The sequence below is a fragment of the Ursus arctos genome, unplaced genomic scaffold (assembly GCF_023065955.2).
Source record: "Ursus arctos isolate Adak ecotype North America unplaced genomic scaffold, UrsArc2.0 scaffold_9, whole genome shotgun sequence".
NCBI classification, from domain to species: domain Eukaryota; kingdom Metazoa; phylum Chordata; class Mammalia; order Carnivora; family Ursidae; genus Ursus; species Ursus arctos.
This window is the reverse complement of record NW_026623111.1, coordinates 10,256,612-10,274,906: the sequence shown is the minus strand read 5'-3', so window position 1 is coordinate 10,274,906 and position 18,295 is coordinate 10,256,612.

The following is an 18,295-nucleotide window of genomic DNA, read 5'->3' as shown; positions in this document are numbered from 1 at the left end:
GAAAGGGGTGGCAGGGAATGGAGTGCCTGGGACTTAATGTATGCACATGAGGCTACCTGCGAATGTGTTCCTGCAGGTGAGAAAGGAGCAGTGCAGAGAGGGAGAGAGAAAATACGTGTGCGCAGTTGTGCATACTTGGTAAAAGTGGTGTGAAATCACTTTCATTGAACTGCAGAATGACAGAAGGGAGGGAGAAAAGTATTGTGCGTTCCTGTCAGAAGAAACTGGAAGGCTCTGTTAATCACTTTGGCCTATTAACTCTGGAGCTCTATTAACTTGGGACAGCTTCTTGGGTGTTTATTTTGTTTTTATTATTTTCTTTTTTTAATTTGTAAAAATTTGTCCCCAGAGAGATTGTAATGCGAGGGCAAGAGCAGCGCCAGAAGTGTGGAGCCTAAGTCATGAGGCTGGGAGGGAAGGTGTTGTGAAGCTTGCTGTTACACACGGAACGTTTATGCAGGCTCCGTTCCAAAATGAATACAGAAGAGAAATGGGATATCGTCGATTACCGCAGACCTGTTTATAAACTGCGAATTTCATTTCTAACATAACCCCATTTTGCAGATGGAAAATCTGAGTCGTAAAGAAGGCAAGTCAATTAGCAGCTAGCAGAATACTCCAGAACCGTGGGGTGAGTGCTGCGGTTTCCATATGCACAGGTGGACTGCCTGGGCTCAACTCATCTAATGGACAGACACAGTAAGGCTTCCCCGAACTGGGGAACAGACCTGAGTCTCCAGAGACAGGCAGCTCTGTGAAAAAGGAAAAGGGGCAAGGGAGTTCAAAATTCCAAAGGTGCAGGAGAGTCCCTTTTAGGGACTGTCTGAAGCGGGAGTGAGGGCCTGTCACTTTCAGAATAGGGTTGAGACTTTCTGCAAAGAAACTTCAGGAAAATTAACTTTGTTCATGCATCCCTCATGGCTGCCTCATCTCCCCTTTCCTTCCTTTTAATCCTCCATTTCCTTTACTTTCGTGCTTCTTTTTGGTTCACCTCATCGTTCTTTCTCTAGTTTCTGCTTTTATTCTTTTACAGCATGGTGGTATTTAAAAATAAGACTAAGTGTGATTTTTAGTCTTAGAAAGCCTTACTATTCCGCAGCCCCCTTCTATTGAAACAGAGGTGATCATTGTTCAGGGAAAGCAGCAAACTATGGTGAGAAAGGGGGACTTATTTAGTGTTTTGCTTTTAAAAGTGAGCTCTTGAAATTCATTCAAGGACCAACACTGTGCAAACAAAGCTTTTTGCTTGAAAGAGTCAGACTCTTGTGAAAGACAATAGAATTTTCTAAAACTCAAAAGCTTTCTTTTAAACTTCAGGGACCACAGGCTGGCTGCTGAAAAGCACAGAGTCTTACCATAGAATAGGACAGATGGAAGATTCGCTACAAGGCAAGTTCCCTTTGCACAGAAGAGCAACACCTCTTTTGGGCTTGGTGGGCATGTCTGCAGAGTCAGAGGGTCCACAGCTAGAGGGAAGATGCTGCCTGTTCCCTGAATTGGGCTCACTACCAATAAATTCTGGGCCTTGCCTAAGGAGTCTGGAAGCCTTGCTTTGAGAAAGACTCTGGAAGGACAGAGCTATCATGTCCTCTTCCCTTTCGAAATGCTCAGGCAAACACTTAACCGATCTCCTGTGCTCACATGGAGAAGCTTTGGGAAAGTTGGCATGGTGCAGTGGTTTGTTTGGACAGAAAGAAGGCTAAGGTTCCTCTTCCAGTTTCCCATGGCTTGTCTAGCATGCATTCAAAGATCCAAGATTTCCTGCCCACCCCAAGGAAGGGATATGGAGATGAAAATGGTCTCACTGGGCTACTACTAAGGTGTCAACATGACTGCACTTCTTTCTTTAAGGTCAAATCTGTTTTCTTGGTATTTTCAGCTTCTGAGTCCTCCAATGTCCCTTGCTTAGTGGCCCTCTTCTTCCATCTTCAAAGCCAGCTCCACGGCCTTACTTTTATCTGTCTTCCAAGATCACACCTCCCACAGACTTTCCTTTGCTGTCACCTTCTTCCATTTTAAAGACCGTCCTGATTATATCAAGCCTACCCCAGTAATTCAGGAGAATCCCCTCCAACATCTCAAGGCCAACTAATTAGCAGCCCTGATTCCATGTGTGATCTGAAGTCCCGTTGCCATGTCAGGCAATATACTCACAGGTTCTGAGGATTAGGAGGTAGACATGTTTGCGGGACCATTGCTCTACCACAGGGGACTACAAGGCTAGAGGCTGTTACTAGGACACAAGATACCACTTATATCACCAGAGCCAGCAGGTACCCAAAAACAGGGATTCGGATAAGAGCTATGCATCCATGATGTCATATAAGCTTCCTACGCTGGGAGAAGGCAAAGGAGGAGGGAGGCAGAAAAAGTCATGAATAGACAGAATTAACCTGAAGAGAATCTATGATTTAAACTGGAAGAGACAGATAACCTTAAAATGATTAGATTGCAATTTTTTGCTGACACAAGTGGAACCAGAGGGCTTATTACCAAGTTGCTTGAGTTACAGAAAATAGAGAAAATTACAGGCATGCATATGAGAATAGCAGGCTATAAATTTCCATGCTACCACATTTTTTAAATTTTTGTATCTTTTTTTCTGCTGCCACTTCTTTTACTTGTTTTTCCCCCTCCTCTCTCCTCAGTGTTTGTCTCTTCTGTTTCTCCAAACCCCTATAATTCTTGTCTTACTCTTTCACCATCTCCCCTTGTTATTCTCACCCTTTCTAATTGCATAACCTCTCTTTTCCCTCCTTTCCCTCCTTTTTTTTTTCTGCGTTCTTACATCTAACCTGGTTATAAGAAGAGAGAAGAGAGGTCACACCATGTCTTATTCATATTTTTGTCCCCAATACTTAGCACAGGGTCTGGAAGATAGCAGATGCCCAGTGACTATTTATTGAATAGATGAATAAATAAATTAAATCTTCAGCCATGCAGTAAGGAAGGGACACTGCAGGACGTCAAAGAGCACTATTAGAATTCTGGAAATACAGAGAATAGCCAGGGTGTATTAAAAATAATGTTAATTATGTCCGCCTTTAATGATCCCAGTTTCTCCAGCTGTCAAGTGAATTATCACCTTTTAAACTTGCCATTTGGAAGAGGCTTTAAATTATAACCATAAGATGGCAAAAGAGCAGAGTAATTGGAATTAAATTTATATGGAAGAATTTTCCTTTTTTTACTGTTGTTTAAATAGGCTTATATAAATTGAAATAGCAAGAAACTTCCAAATGGATAAAGGTAACAAAATGAGATTGCCTCGCCCGGAACTAAGGGCTGGGGATGAACTGACCAGGAAAGAATTATCCTCAGAACCAGCAAGCCAGAGTGCTCTGAAATCATGGGATAAGCAGGTTTCCCCCTCTGAAAATAACCTGCTCTGAAAATAGCACACCATTCCCTGAAGGGTGGGCAATAGCTTCAAATTATAGGAGTGTCCAAATTATGGGATAAACACATCCCAGTGATTGTGTTCCTGAAAATGTCACTTAAAAGATAGGTATTTTTGATTCCATGAAGTGTTTGCAGGAAAAACACTGTACAAATAAGACTCTAGACCCGGGAAAGCAGCAATATGGCACGAAAGGGGAAAGGGGAAACCCCCTGAGTGGGGTGGGGAGTCAGGACAGCAAGGGAAACCCCTCCTTGCAGTCAGGATAGTGCCTGTGTTACCTGGTCACAGGTGAGTCGGCCAGGCAAGAGGATAAAAGTGAGTTTTGTTTTGTTTTGTTTTGTTTTTTCAGTTGACAGAGAGGACAGTATATCACATGCATTTGTTTATTTCATTTTTTTCTACATCTTTCCAACACTGATAGCACTGTGTTCATTTTTTTTTCAGGGAAGGAAACTAAAATTGATAAATTTTCAGTAACTTGACACATGTATACAGCTTAATGGTGGACCTGGGATTTGAACTGGAATCTGTATTACTAAGCCTGTGTACTTAGTCACTGTGTTACATGAGGAAATGCTGCCCTTCCTTGGTACAGTCATTTTTAAAATTTATTTGTTTGCTGCTACCTGTGAATATACAGATTATATATTGGCCCATGTAGAATTTGCATGTGTCCTCTGGAACCATAAATTAAAGCACAAATCATCCCAGTCACAAAAAGTGGTCAGAAAGTCAGGATCAGTCACAACTATGACTGATTACATTACAATTGCCTTCTCACAGCTAGAAAGCTGGTCATGGCGTATCAAATCCTGAAGTCTGGGGGCGCCTGGGTGGCACAGTGGTTAAGCGTCTGTCTTCGGCTCAGGGCGTGATCCCGGCATTATGGGATCGAGCCCCACATCAGGCTCTTCCGCTATGAGCCTGCTTCTTCCTCTCCCACTCCCCCTGCTTGTGTTCCCTCTCTCCCTGGCTGTCTCTATCTCTGTCGAATAAATAAATAAAATCTTAAAAAAAAAAAAAAATCCTGAAGTCTGGCCGATGCCTCTTGCAAATTTTTCTTGATAGCTACAAAGCAGGATATTGAAAACAAGGATACTGCAAGAGGGAGAAAAACATACCTCCAGAAAACAGCCTAGAGCAGTAGAAAAAATAGCCTCTAACTGACTTTTGCCTTCCAAATGTTGGATATGCACATGTGACTGGTAAAGCTCTAATTTGCGTTGAGAATCCCAGCTGTAAGGGAATCTTGGAAATGTAGTTTTTACTTTTTCAGACTATGGTATTTAAAAAAAGACACAATAGAAGGAGGTGAGAATAGATGCTGAGTGCCAGTTTTACATATCCAACCCATGCCAGAAATAAAGAATTTTGTTTTCCAGCCTCTATTGTGGAAGAGGAAAGAGATTAAAGGATGAGAATGTGGGATGATATGCCAAGTATAGTGTCTTTCTTAAAAAATGATATATGTCATCAAAAGAGAATTAATTTCAAGATCTTCACAGAAGCAAACTGAGGAAAGTTTTACCATTTCTCAACTGGGGTTGAACTAAGACGCATGTTGCCCTAAGCGCTTCTTTCTGGCAGCCATCTTGCAAACTCAAAAGGAAGTAAAGCTAAGAAATGGAGAGAAAGTAACAAATCCAGAATTGCATTATTCAAGTCCCTTTATCCCACCACACTTGAGGCCACATCTGCTCTTCTAATATTTGTAAGTTAATAAATGCCATTAAAAAAAAGAGAGAGGGACAGCCCTGTTACCTGCCACACTCAACCAAAAAAAAAAAAAAAAAAAAAACTTCATTGGTATACCTTCCCATAATGTTAAAAGGGAAAGAGGCCTCCGTTCTTCAGATAACCAATTATAATACAGGGTAAAGATAGTGTTAAGGCCAGGGATAGCATAATTACTCCAATAATTTAATCTCAAAAATAAGACCTGGTGAACAGAAATGGATCTACTTTTTTTTAATAATAATTTTTTACTATGTTAAGATGTGGTCCATATACACTATGGAATATTACTCAGCCATCTGTTGAAGGGCATCTGGGCTCCTTCCATGATTTAGCTATTGTGGACAATGCTGCTGTGAACATTGGGGTGCATATGGCCCTTCTCTTCACTACGTCTCTGTCTTTGGGGTAAATACCTAGTAGTGCAATTACTGGATCATAGGGTAGCTCAATTTTAACGGATCTAATTTTTAAGAAAGGCGGATAGCTAGACCGGCACACAAAGCAAGTTTCTGTTTATAGGGCTCCTGCCCTGGGAAGAAAGAGAAACCATGATTGGAAAGGAAGCCAGCAGGAAGATTAATGTCCCTACATAGAGCACTCAGTGCTGTTAAAGACCTAGAGTCAAAGGAACTGATGGACTAGAATTCTAATAGTATTATTCACTAGCATTTATTTTGCTTCCCTTCTAGGCACACAGAGGATAGTATTTCTTAGCTACTTTGCAGCTGATTAGAACATGAGAAGAGTTCCAGTCAATAAAATATTATCATAAATGACATGGGTCACTTCTGAGCATTTGCATAATTCTCTAGTGTTTTCCTCTGACTGAAAAAGCCATGGATTTTACATGGGGCAATTACAAGATAGTGGACTCCATCATCAATTCGTGTGGATCATGTGATGTGAGCAAAAAATCAACTTTTGTAGCATTGAGATTATAGGGGAGAGATTAATTTTACTGTAGCATCACCTACCTGATACTGCTAATACTGCGGTATTAGTATGAAATGAGAAATCTCTCATTCTATTACCTTTGTAGAGGAGCAATGGTCCCAAGGCATAGCTAGATCGACATGGCCATTTTTGCTGACCATGGAACAAGTTACAGGATGGATGAGACCAAGTCAAACATAGTGGTATCCCAGGAAGCTCTTCAACCAATGAAGGAGAGACATGGTGGCGTAATGAATACTAGACATCAGAACAAGACCAAATCTAGTTTCAAATACTAGCTTTTGCTACTTATTTGCCAAGTGCTATCCTATCAAATTTTAAATATTTCTGAGCCTCAATTTATTTATCTATGAGGCTGAAATAAAATTGTCATTCTTGTAAGAATATTGTGAAATCGACTTAGAACATGTGTAAAATATGGTGGGTATTCAATAAATGTCCTTTTGCAGGAAAAGAAGCCAATGTTCTCAAAAAGCAAAATTAATTAATCAGAATCAAACAGTGATTTACTGAAGAAGCCAGTAATAGAACCCAGATGCCCTGATTCCCAACCCGAGAATGGTTATCCTATTCTCTATAATCTACCTCTTCATGTAACTACAGATTCCATACAACTGAGGATGTGAACCACGCATTCTCGTTTCTGTATTGTCAGCATCCAACACAGCCAATCAGTGTGTATTGAATAACTAGCACACACAAATATGTGATCACCATTGTCTTTACTTCTCATAACCCTTCTGTTCCAGGGTTAATTTGTCCCTAGTCAGCTCAACACTGGATTCTTCAATATGCTGGGAAAAGGGAACACTTACAGTCTCCCTTTTGCTGATAGATAGATAGATAGATAGATAGATATAGATATAGATAGATAGATATAAATATCACATAGATAGATATAGATATATAAAAGTACATGTATTTAATGTGGCTGATGTGAGATGACAAAAACTCCTTAGAACTGAAGTCTTCTCCAAGAGGAATGAAATGTCCCCAGGCTAATGGGATAGAGAACCCTTCACCTGTAGTTCATTGGTTCAAATCCTCTCTGATGAGGTCAGTAATAAGTCATTACTATAGTATGGCTGTTCAGTGACCTATGTAAAATAAGTTGGAGGTCTTATTTCTGTTCATAGAGCACCATGTCTTAGATTAAATGAAAAACTATATTGACACCAAGATCACATATGACAACCTGAATGGGAAGATAATGTTAATGCTCTGTTTGGAGGAGAAAAGCAGATAGACCAAATATTGTTTCCTGGCCATCAGAGTTGGGTCGTCTCAGAGTTGGGAGAGGGGAAGCTGACATTTAAGTTGTGTTTCTTTTTAGCCTAGGGAGAAATTGTGCTCTTAATTCCTTAAACAATAGATTTATTGTACACATAGTAATAAGATATTTTTAAAAACCTTACATACTATAGTAGATTGATATATTAATTATCCCCAACTAATCACATTTCCTGGTATTCATATCTTGTACAATCCTCTCCCACATTGATTCAGTGCTTAGCCACATGATTTGCTTTGGCCCATGGGGAGAGCAACACATGTGATACCAACAGGAGCTAGATAAATGCTTGTACAGTGGGATTTGCAGTTTTGGAAACCAGACACCATAAAGAAGTTGTGATATGTTGGGGAGTCCACATGGATGTCCAGCAGCTAATAGTCCCCACCATATGAGTGAGGGTACCCAGGAGCAGCAGGCTCTCAGGCAACCTGCCATCTGATGACAATGGCATGAATGACCCCATCAAATATGGCATGGAGCTGAAATAAACTGTCCAAGCTGAGCCATAACTAATTTCCTTCTCACAGAATTGTGGACAAATAATCATTTGTTTTAAACCACCAAGTTTTGGAGTATTTTGTTATTCAGCAAACACTAACGGATATGGAAATTAATATTCTGACTCTACTTAAGATCAAGCTTTATACAGGTGTCCCTTCACAATCACGATTTACTTGCCTGTTTATTGATTCAATAAATATTTATTGAAAATCTCCCATGTTCTACTCACTATGATAATTACTATGACGCAGCAGGAAAACAAACAAACAAAAACAAACAAGCAAAATACCAGATGAGACACTTTTCTTCATGGAGCTTCAACAGCGGTCCCAAAGTGATGGCCCAAGGTGTAAGTCTGGCCTACAAAAATGTAATGTTTGGCCCACAGTTACTTTTTAAAATATTTACTTGACAATTGGAAGCTCTAACATTAAAATTGGAAGCTATAATTTCTTTTTCACACTCAGAAGAAATGGAATTATTGGGTCTGCCCTTGGCATAAGATAGAATTGGCTGAACTAAGTAATGGCTGCTCTCGCCCTCCTAAGGTGGAGTATGGTCTCTTCAGATCCACAGTTCCCATCATTGCCCGTGTTCTCCACAAATGCGAAGACTAATGTTATTTCTTTTAATTTTTGTGGAATTGTATCAACATCTTGGTTTGTTTTCTCTTCTGCTTGTGTGGTTGTCTGTAGGCATCTAAGTCTAAGACTCCCTATGTACAAGGTCTAGTGGAGCAGACAGACAAGATCATCCAGGAAAAAAAAAAATGTAAATGTAGAGATAGCATTAGACATGGAGCCTAACAATGAATAAATTAAGATAGCTGAGGTAGTCTTTCCAAAATCCAACAATCTGTCCCTTTAACTCTGCATTGAAGATATTTAGGATACTCAACATATTATCCCAAGAGTTAGGTATATCAGGTTCTAGAATAATTTTTCAGGAAATCATGTCAATTTCTCTATGTGCCCATAGATACCTATGTCACAAAATGCTTACTGCCTTTCAAATGTCCTCAGAAAATCACAGGCCTGTGCTGCAGGTTGTGTGAACCTCAGCCTGCAGAGCCCAGTCAGGCAACATGACATAGTGAAGAAATACCAAAATCCTTCAAGCCATCAAGCTCCAGAAGGAGCTCAAGTGGAAAAGATTTCATACTGACCTTGTGTTGTTAGTGCATTCAGTCTATCCTCCTCCTGGCCCAGAATCTGAACCTATTTCAAGATTAGAACCTGAAGAAAACAAATGTATATTTCATTAAAATTGATTTATAGGGTGTAGAGCATCTATTTAACAAAAAAATTGTTTTTGTATATCCCCTCAAAATCTGGGGCTCCAACTTGCTCGGAAGGCATTGTCAGCTTTCCATGGCAGCTGGCAACACTCCTACGATCATGTCACTTTCAGATAGCACTTTGACTCTATCTTCAAACCTTATGGAAGATAAATTAGGAACAGAAAATACTGGAGAAATAGTGGATATGAAATAATTTCATCATTATCCTATTATTTATAGTGCTGCTCAATGCAAAATAATCCATTATCGACAGTGCCTTTGACTGTATGCTTATAACAGTTCAGATTTTGTATATAAAAGTCATATTTTACAAGAGTGAGTTGTCATCAATTAGCATTGGAAAAAGGTTTGTTGTTTTTGTTTTCTCCTGTTAGGATTTTGTCGTCATTGTGACAAGTAGAAAAATATGTCTCTTGGCATTTGAGTGGAAGCTACTACATGCAAGACTATTTCAGAGACTGGAACACTGCAGCCTGTAGACTAAATGCAGCCCTGCACATGTTTTACATATAAAGCTTTATTGGAAGATGGCCATGCCTGTTCATTTATACATTGTCTACACTGCTTTTGTTCTACTGGTTGTGGACTTGAAAATTGCAACAATGACCTGGTGGCCCACAAAGTCTAAAATATTTACTTTCTGTCTGGCCCTTCATAAAAAAATTTAAAAATTTTTTAAAAAGTTTGCTGACCACTGAACTAAATATTTTCTTTGACTAAGATGGGGAAAATGCAGGTGATCAATGGAAGATCAAAGTAAAGATGTAGATAAAAGTGGGAAAAGTTCTCATAATCCTCTAGATGAGTTAAGACAATTTTGGGAGCAAGAAAAAATGCTATCAGACCATCTGCTACAATTCTTTCAATTACAGAGGATGAAAATGTGGCAACTTGCCTCCAAAGCTGGCCCTCCAGTGACTCACACCTCATGCCTAGAATCCAGTTAGTCTGGAGACTAGCTTGTGAGCAATAGAATGCAGCCACAGGTCAATGTGACCATGTGTGACTGCTGAGGCAGGTCCCAGGAAGCCTCGTCGCCGGTGTCCCGTCATCATTCCCCCACGCACACCCTCCTTTCAATTGTCCACCACTATCTCTTTCAAGCAACTGTCCATTCAGTTCTTCATTCAGGCGACAGATACAGTATTGAGCACCGTTTTTAACCAGCACCTTAATGGGCTCAAGCCGTATGGCCAGGACCCAGAAGCTCCGGCTGGTCAGAGAAACAGACATGCAAACAGTGATGACCCAAGATGGTGTGTAAGGAACTGTGTAAGGTAACTGGGATCTTGGCGATCTTCCTAGAAAGTCAGGGAAGGCTTTGCAGAAGAGGTGACCATCAACTGGAGTCTTGAAGGAGAAGTAGCACTTTTCCAGACAGACTGATGAGACAGGGGTTGGTCTGAGGAAAAAAAGATGACTGTGAACAGCCTTCTAGGCAGACAAGAAAGTTATGGAGAAATGGCAAAGTTTATCTTTTCATGAAGTCTTCACATCACATCCCCACATCCCCACATCACATCCCCACATCCCCACATCACATCCCAAAATTCTCTGTAGCATCTACTCTTTAGTGGTGGTTTCACTGTTGAAATCAACCAGATGAAGTCCAATATATTCTGTCCTACGTTTAGAGGGCGAAGAACACTTTTCATCCAAATATATATAAATGTGTGTGTGTAAATATATATATTTGAATGGAATTTGGATTTCACATCACAAACACTGCAGTTGGTGAAATATGTATGACATTAAAATATACATGTATACATATGAAGTATATATACACATATATATTTGTACTTCATTCAAATACATATAAATATATGTACATATATAAATATGTATGTTATATGTGTGTATATATAAATATAGTGTCATGCATATTTCACCAACCACAGTGTTTGTGACATGAAAGACCTTGTTAAAACATTTCCTGAACATATTTTGCCTGAGATAAATAATCTCTTTCCCAAAGGACAACGCTTTAGTTACTTGAAGACCCTTACCATGTTCCCTCTAAATCTTCTCTGACCAAAGAAAATTTTCTCAACTCATTTGATTCCTCCCACATGAAAGGACTTCAAGCGCCTTTCATTCAATGGTTTTTATCCATTGAGTATCTGCTGTGCTTGGACAATGTGCTGGACACTAAGGACATGACACTGAACCCGACCAAGCCCCTGAATTCAGATCTCTTTGAAATCCCGCTTGATTTTTTTCTGAGCGGTAGGCTCTAATTTGCCTGTGTCCCACATAAAGTTGTACAACTGAAGACTGGATCCCAGGCCTGATCTAAATTAATGTGCCTTATTAATTGGATATCACGTCATTTGCAAGATAAATTATCATTCATTTGGGGGTTTGGGGAATGATGTTTCCCCTTACACCCATTTATCCTAAACTCATGCACGCTATGTCCCAGGTCCATACAAATTTAGTATGAGAAATACCCTCATACTCCCAGTGACATTAATGAGTGCATTTAATTTAATTTCTACACTTAATGAAAGAAATTGTGCAAAAAAGATATTTTTATACCATTAATGAGACCTCATTAGTAAGGAGGTTGGCTTGGAAGGGACAATAAGGAGTCACTTTCTAAGGTAACTTAACCCTTTTCTCTGAGAGAGAAAGAGCATGTGGTAATTTCTTAACTGAAGAGCTCTCTATTATATTCTCCCTTTCACCTATTAGAGATCAAAAGGGCGGGTATTAATTGGTTATTCTTGGTAAGAATTATGTTGAAAAAAGCAGGAGTTTTTAGAGCCTAGATAAGAGAAAATTGTAGAAGACATTTTTTTTTTTCTCTTAAAGATCTGATGGTTTGTCAGGTGGCAAGTCACTTGTTCTGTGGGGGCTAAAGAAGTAAAATCAAGAGCCATATGCTTAAATGACAAGGCAAAATGTTTCAACAATTTTTAAAGAGGAATGAAAACGAGAAACAGAGTCCTATGCACCCCAGGGTAGAGACATTTCTAGGAGAATCCAAGTATTGCTCAAATAATATTGGACTAGTTGATTTTTAAGGCTTTTAATATCTTAAAATACTAAGCTTATGCCCATTATGTATCTTTTATGTTTACATATGCACGCATATACATATATTATATAGAAGCGTATTGGCTGAAACTGGAAAAAATGCATAAAGTACCACAAAATGAGTACACACACACACACACACACACACACACACAGTTCTGAAAATTTAGTTCCCCAAATAACACTTTACAAGAAATCATTTTTTACCTTTCCTTCTACTATTACTTGGTCATAAAATGGAAATACCTACTCTTTGGGAAGTATCGCTAAAATAACTACTCATCTTTCCACCTCCAGATGAGTTATCTGCTGAAATTGAGAAAATGGAATGCCCTTGGACTTGATGAATATACCTTTGGTTCTGCACCAAGGTAGCAGCGTGCAAAGTGAGAACCGGGACACGCCTTTCCTACTCTGTAGGATCAGCTGGTGTGAGGCTGCAATTCTTACAGCTGGCCGATTACATGCTTAGGTGGGACACGCCAAATAAATTTTGGGCAAAGGATTAGAAAATGTCTTCCGTCCACAGATCAAGTCACATCAAACACAAGCATCCTAGAACTGATGATATTCTGATAATAATTTTTTTCTGATTATTCGCCAATGGATTAATAATTTCAACCTCATCAATAAATAATAGTTTAGGATGGGTGCCATCAAAATATGAGAGAATTTTTTTAGTTATTCACTAATTTTAGATTTCTCTTGTTAAAATTAAGACAACGGACCCTAAATGGAGTTATTTATGCTAAGCCTCACATCACCAAACCAAGACTTACTTACAATTTTGTCTTCCCCAGAAATGGCATCTTAAACCAATCAATCAGAAATCCCCTGACCAGGGGCGCCTGGGTGGCACAGCGGTTAAGTGTCTGCCTTTGGCTCAGGGCGTGATCCCGGCGATCTGGGATCGACCCCCACATCAGGCTCCTCTGCTTCTTCCTCTCCCACTCCCCCTGCTTGTGTTCCCTCTCTCGCTGGCTGTCTCTATCTCTGTCGAATAAATAAATAAAATCTTAAAAAAAAAAAAAAAAAAAGAAATCCCCTGACCAGCACCGGTTGGGTAATCTGTCTCATAGACCCCTGCCATCCCCTAAAGGAAAGTAACCTTGAAATAACCAACCTGCTTTTTTTGCCTACTGTAATTTCCATGTTCCCACTCCTTTCTGCCTGTAAGTCTTTCAGTTTGTACAGCTCCCCGGAACACCTTTCTATCTAGTAGATTGGATGTTGCCGATGCCTGAATCATTGAATAAAGCCAATAAGATCTTTGTAATTTATTCAGTTGTTTTTTCTTTTTTTTTTTAATTGAAGCACAGTTGACACACAATGTTCCATTAGTTTCCTGTGTACAACATAGTGATTTGACTATACGTAATGCTCTGCTCACCAAAGTGTAGCTCCCATCTGTTACCCCACAACCCTATTATGATATCATTGACTGCATTCCCTATGCTGTACCTGTTATCTCTGTGAATTTTGTTTTTAAACACTCTGAATGAACATAAATTACAAAGATAAGAAATACATATGAAATTCGTATAGTGCACTTAAAGGTGGAATCTTAAAAAGAAAAAGAAGAAATCAAACTCAGAAACAGTAGAAAAGTGGATGACAGGGGCTGGGGGACTGAGGGAGGTAAAGAATTCTTGGTAAAAGGATATAAACTCAGCTGTCAGATGAAGAAGATCTGAGGATCTCACGTACAACAGGGTGACTATAGTTATAACACTAGACTGTGTATTTGAAATTTGCTAAGATAGTAGAAGTAAATGTACTCACCCCCCCCAAAGATAAATACATGAGGTGATGGATGTGCGAATTAATGGGTGGCAGGGTGAGGGATCCTTTCACAGTGTTTGTGTATCAAATCACCATGATGCACACTTGAGATATTTTACAATTTTAAGTATCAATTATATCTTGATGAAGCTGAAATTTATATATATATAATACATATTGTACATAGTTCTATGTTTCTATAATTCTTAGGCCTATAAGATTTTCCTTGGTGATTATGGAAGGAGTAGGTACTAGGGACAGATCAAAGAGACTTCCCCACCCCCCATCCCCGCATTATCCTCAGTGGTTTAGCCCTCTTATCTGTTAACACTGTTCACATCATGCATTGGGCTGATCATGGCCAAGAATGTGGGTGGAAGCAATCCCCTCACTCCCCACAAAAAACATGAATCGCCTAAGTCTGTTTGCTCACCTTAATGCCTTGGCTGCCTCAATAGAGTGGTATCATCTGGATAGGGGTGGGGGGACAATTTAGTATAAAGGGGAGAACGTTAAATTTGGAACAAGAGACTAGTACACTAAAACCATTGTGGTTTTTTGGTATAGTGGTTAGTTTTCTTTGTTATTTTTTTCTTTTTATTTCTTTCAAAAAAAAAAAAAAAACAAAGAGAGAAATTGCACTCACTGAGCACTTTTCTAACAGACTGGGCCCCGCACAAATGCTCAAACTGTGTCCTGCAACTCTTTCCCTCATTAACCACAGTGACCATTTCACTTTTTCTGGAATTCTATCAGCTGATTTTCTTCTTCCATTTCCTCTTCCTCAAAAATGCTTTCAAGCCCCTCTCCCCAAGAAGTATGTGGCTGTCTCTCTACCATCCTTCAGAACCTTGCTGAAATGTCACATTCTCAGTGAGATGTTCTCCTACTGTCTTAGCATTCTTAGGGAAAAAACTGCCTCATCCATGTCATATTCTTTGGGGACTTAATTTCCCCCTTATCTGTACCTTGAGGAAAATAATATACCAATGCTATGGAGTTGTAAGCTTGTATCATGATGGTGATGCATGTCTGTTATCACCATCTAATTGACACATATTATACACACAAAACACATTTATTTATTTGTTTGTTTTTGGTCTCTTTATAATAAAATAAGCTTCATGAAATCAGAGATTTTCATTTCTTTTGTTTCCTGCTCTATTTTCAGTGCCATCGACAACACCTGGCATGTGATAGGGATTTGACAAATCTTTATTGAATGAATAAATAAATTCATAAATAAAGAAGGTAAAATTTAGAATTTTAGGCTAAATAGGTCTGGCTCCAAAGCTAACACATTCTATTGCACAGTTCTGTGCTAACCTCTTTTCTATTGGTATAAGAGCCATTTGCTCCAGCACTGGCTTTAATATCTGATGTGAACCCCATTAAAAAGTATTTTAGTGTGAAAGTGTTCTTTATTCATTATGTAAGAGGTCAGAAGTTCCCCAAAAAGGATCTAAAAAAAGAGTAGATTCAAGATAATACTTGTGATCCAGACACAGAAATGTGCATTCTATCCAGAAACATCCCAGGAGATGAGTCCAGAAAAACCCAGAGCAGTAGGAAAAACAGAGTCACAGACCAACCATGCCTGAGAAGCCAGGGTGTAATATAGGTAGAGATTATTTTGAGTTACAAACCACATTTCTAATTTTGATGCCAAGAACTGTCGGTGTCAACATGGAAGAACATTATCTTTCTTCACCATTGTAAGGTTGGGTAGGAGGGAGAAGTTCAGAATGCCAACCTTTTTGGATATTGGGATTTTTACACAATCAACTGGGGAGGTAGGGCTTTCACTGTGGATTTTCACAGAAGCCCAATCAAAAATAGGAAGAATTCGAGATGGATTTCGTCACCCTTAACAGCTGATAGTGATGCCAGCTTCCACACTCAGAATGTTTTCTTAATGACCCATTGTTCATAGGAAGGAAGCATGGAAAGATCACTGGCTTTCGAATGAAGCAAACAAGGATTGAAGCAGATCTGTACCATTTACTAACCAAACATAGGAGTATTTCATCTTGCTGATTTTATTTCCCTCCTTTCTGGATGATAGAATGGTACCCAAGTAGCTTGCTTTGAGAGTCCCTGGTCTTAATCGCCATGCTAGTTGCATGCTACTCCTTTTGTGGTCAAAGGACCCCACTATCTCCCTTCCTAGCCTTTATATTGCTCAAATGCCACTTCTTCCAAGAAACCTTTCCTCGCGTCTTGGCCTAGGACAGGGTGCATTACCTACTCTCATGGCATTGGAGGCCTTTCATTATACCATTATCCATCTTTTGTAATTTTTCTTCCACTTTCTGTGATTCTTTTATTATCATCTCTCTCCCCGGTTAACTGTAGGCTTTGTGAAGGTAGGGCATTTGGGTTTTACTGAGCATTGTATGCTCACTATTGAGCACTGTGCCTTGATGAGAGCAAGGTCTGAGCAAATGTGTGTTGAGCGAACACATATACACATGTGAAAACATGAAACAGTGATTGTATTAGCAACTTAGAGGTCATTCCTCTGTGGCCTCTTTTAAGCTCCTTTACTCTCTGTGTTTCTGCTGGGACCCAGGAGGGTAACTGATTCGAATCTGTGCTGAGTCATGCTTGCAGTGAACCAGGTTTCAGCACCGCCACACCCACTCCGAGTCACTGCCCGGGCAGAGATAATCAACATGGCCAGCGTGTGGGAACCCCAGCCTCAGGTGGTGTTTAAGAGCTAAGAATTGTTGTAATTTCAATTACAAGAGGGCCTGGAATTACATTCTTCTTCACGCATTCTCCCCATTATCCAGGCCCCCCACATTAGAGATGAAAGGCAGAACCCCGCCCTCCAGCCCCAGACTCTTCCTACAGCAAAACTCAAAGATTATAGACCTTAAATGACTCTCCCTGTGGCTCCAGGAGTTAATTTATAGCTTGGTTACAGCTTAGGAGGCTGCATAAGTCAGTTCACAATAGTGAATGTAGGGAGAGATCAATCATGGCTGTTATGTTTTCAGTGTGCTTCTCCAAATGCAGGGAGAGCTGTAGTTTCTTTTTCTTTCGGTGGGGAGTGGGCACCCAGCTATCTGATCCGTTTGGGAGTTCAAGAAATGATGTAATGTGTTGTCCTGAAAACTTACTTGGCATGTTCTAAAATAACAGCATGAGAGAGGACTCATTCTTTTCTTTCTTTTCTACTTTTCTCTCCAACTGTATGACTCGAGGACTGAAACAGATTTCTTTATGAGAGTTGGTTTAAACCCAACATGATTACTTAGAGGCAAGAATCTATATATTCACCGTGAAAGAGGATTTAGTGGAAGGGCTGAGATTGGGGAGAGGTAAGTAAGGCACAAGTCTGGATGTAAAATGTAAGGAAATGCCCAAAACCTCAGTAATCAAGATAAATAATGTTTTGATGCAATACTTGAAGAAAAAAAGTCAAAATTAAACCCAAAGATCTATGATGAGCAAAATGTCAACAACATTTTTCCTTTTGCCTCAGGCTAAAGTATTGCTCAGTATATCAAGCTTTTATTTAAATGTTTGATATTTTGCTCATTGTAGAATATTGCTTTTTAAAATATTACATATCATATTATTTATCTTCTTTAAGGCATTATTTGGATTTTCCTTAAATTGTGTCCCTGAGGTGAGTGCCTTACTAGCCTCATCTTTGCCTAGACCTGGCTCTGCTTAGTGGAAGGAGAAGTTAGGAGACAAAATGGTCCCAGAGCCATCCATGCAAGCAGAGGACCTTGGGAATATCACAAAATCTCTGAGTTATCTTAACTTTCCTCTCAACAGCATGCGTAGAGGTTTGTCACCTACAGTTGCAGCCTCAACCAGTGTCTGAGTCCACCCTCGTCAACCTGGGGAGCCACAGGCTGATACCAGCAGAAGGATAGGATCTAAAATAACATCAATAATAGCTGGGATTTACCTATCATGCTTTTATGGCAGATACTTTTACATGGATAATTACAATAGCATTTGAAAAAAAAATCAAACTGATGCATTTTAACTTCTTTGTTTTCTCCATTCCTAAAGTTTCATTTTCCCAGACAGGAGGTGGCAGAGACTTGGCCTCCTTAGCAGGGCAATAAGCTTGAAAGCCAGGTCTGGAAGACCAGATTAAAGGTTTCCATATATAAGTCAAACAGAGAAAGACAATTATCATATGATTTCTCTCATCTATGGAACATAAGAACTAGGAAGATCAGTAGGGGAAGAAAGGGATAAAGAAAGGGGGCGTTAATCAGAAGGGGGAATGAAGCATGAGAGACTATGGACTCTG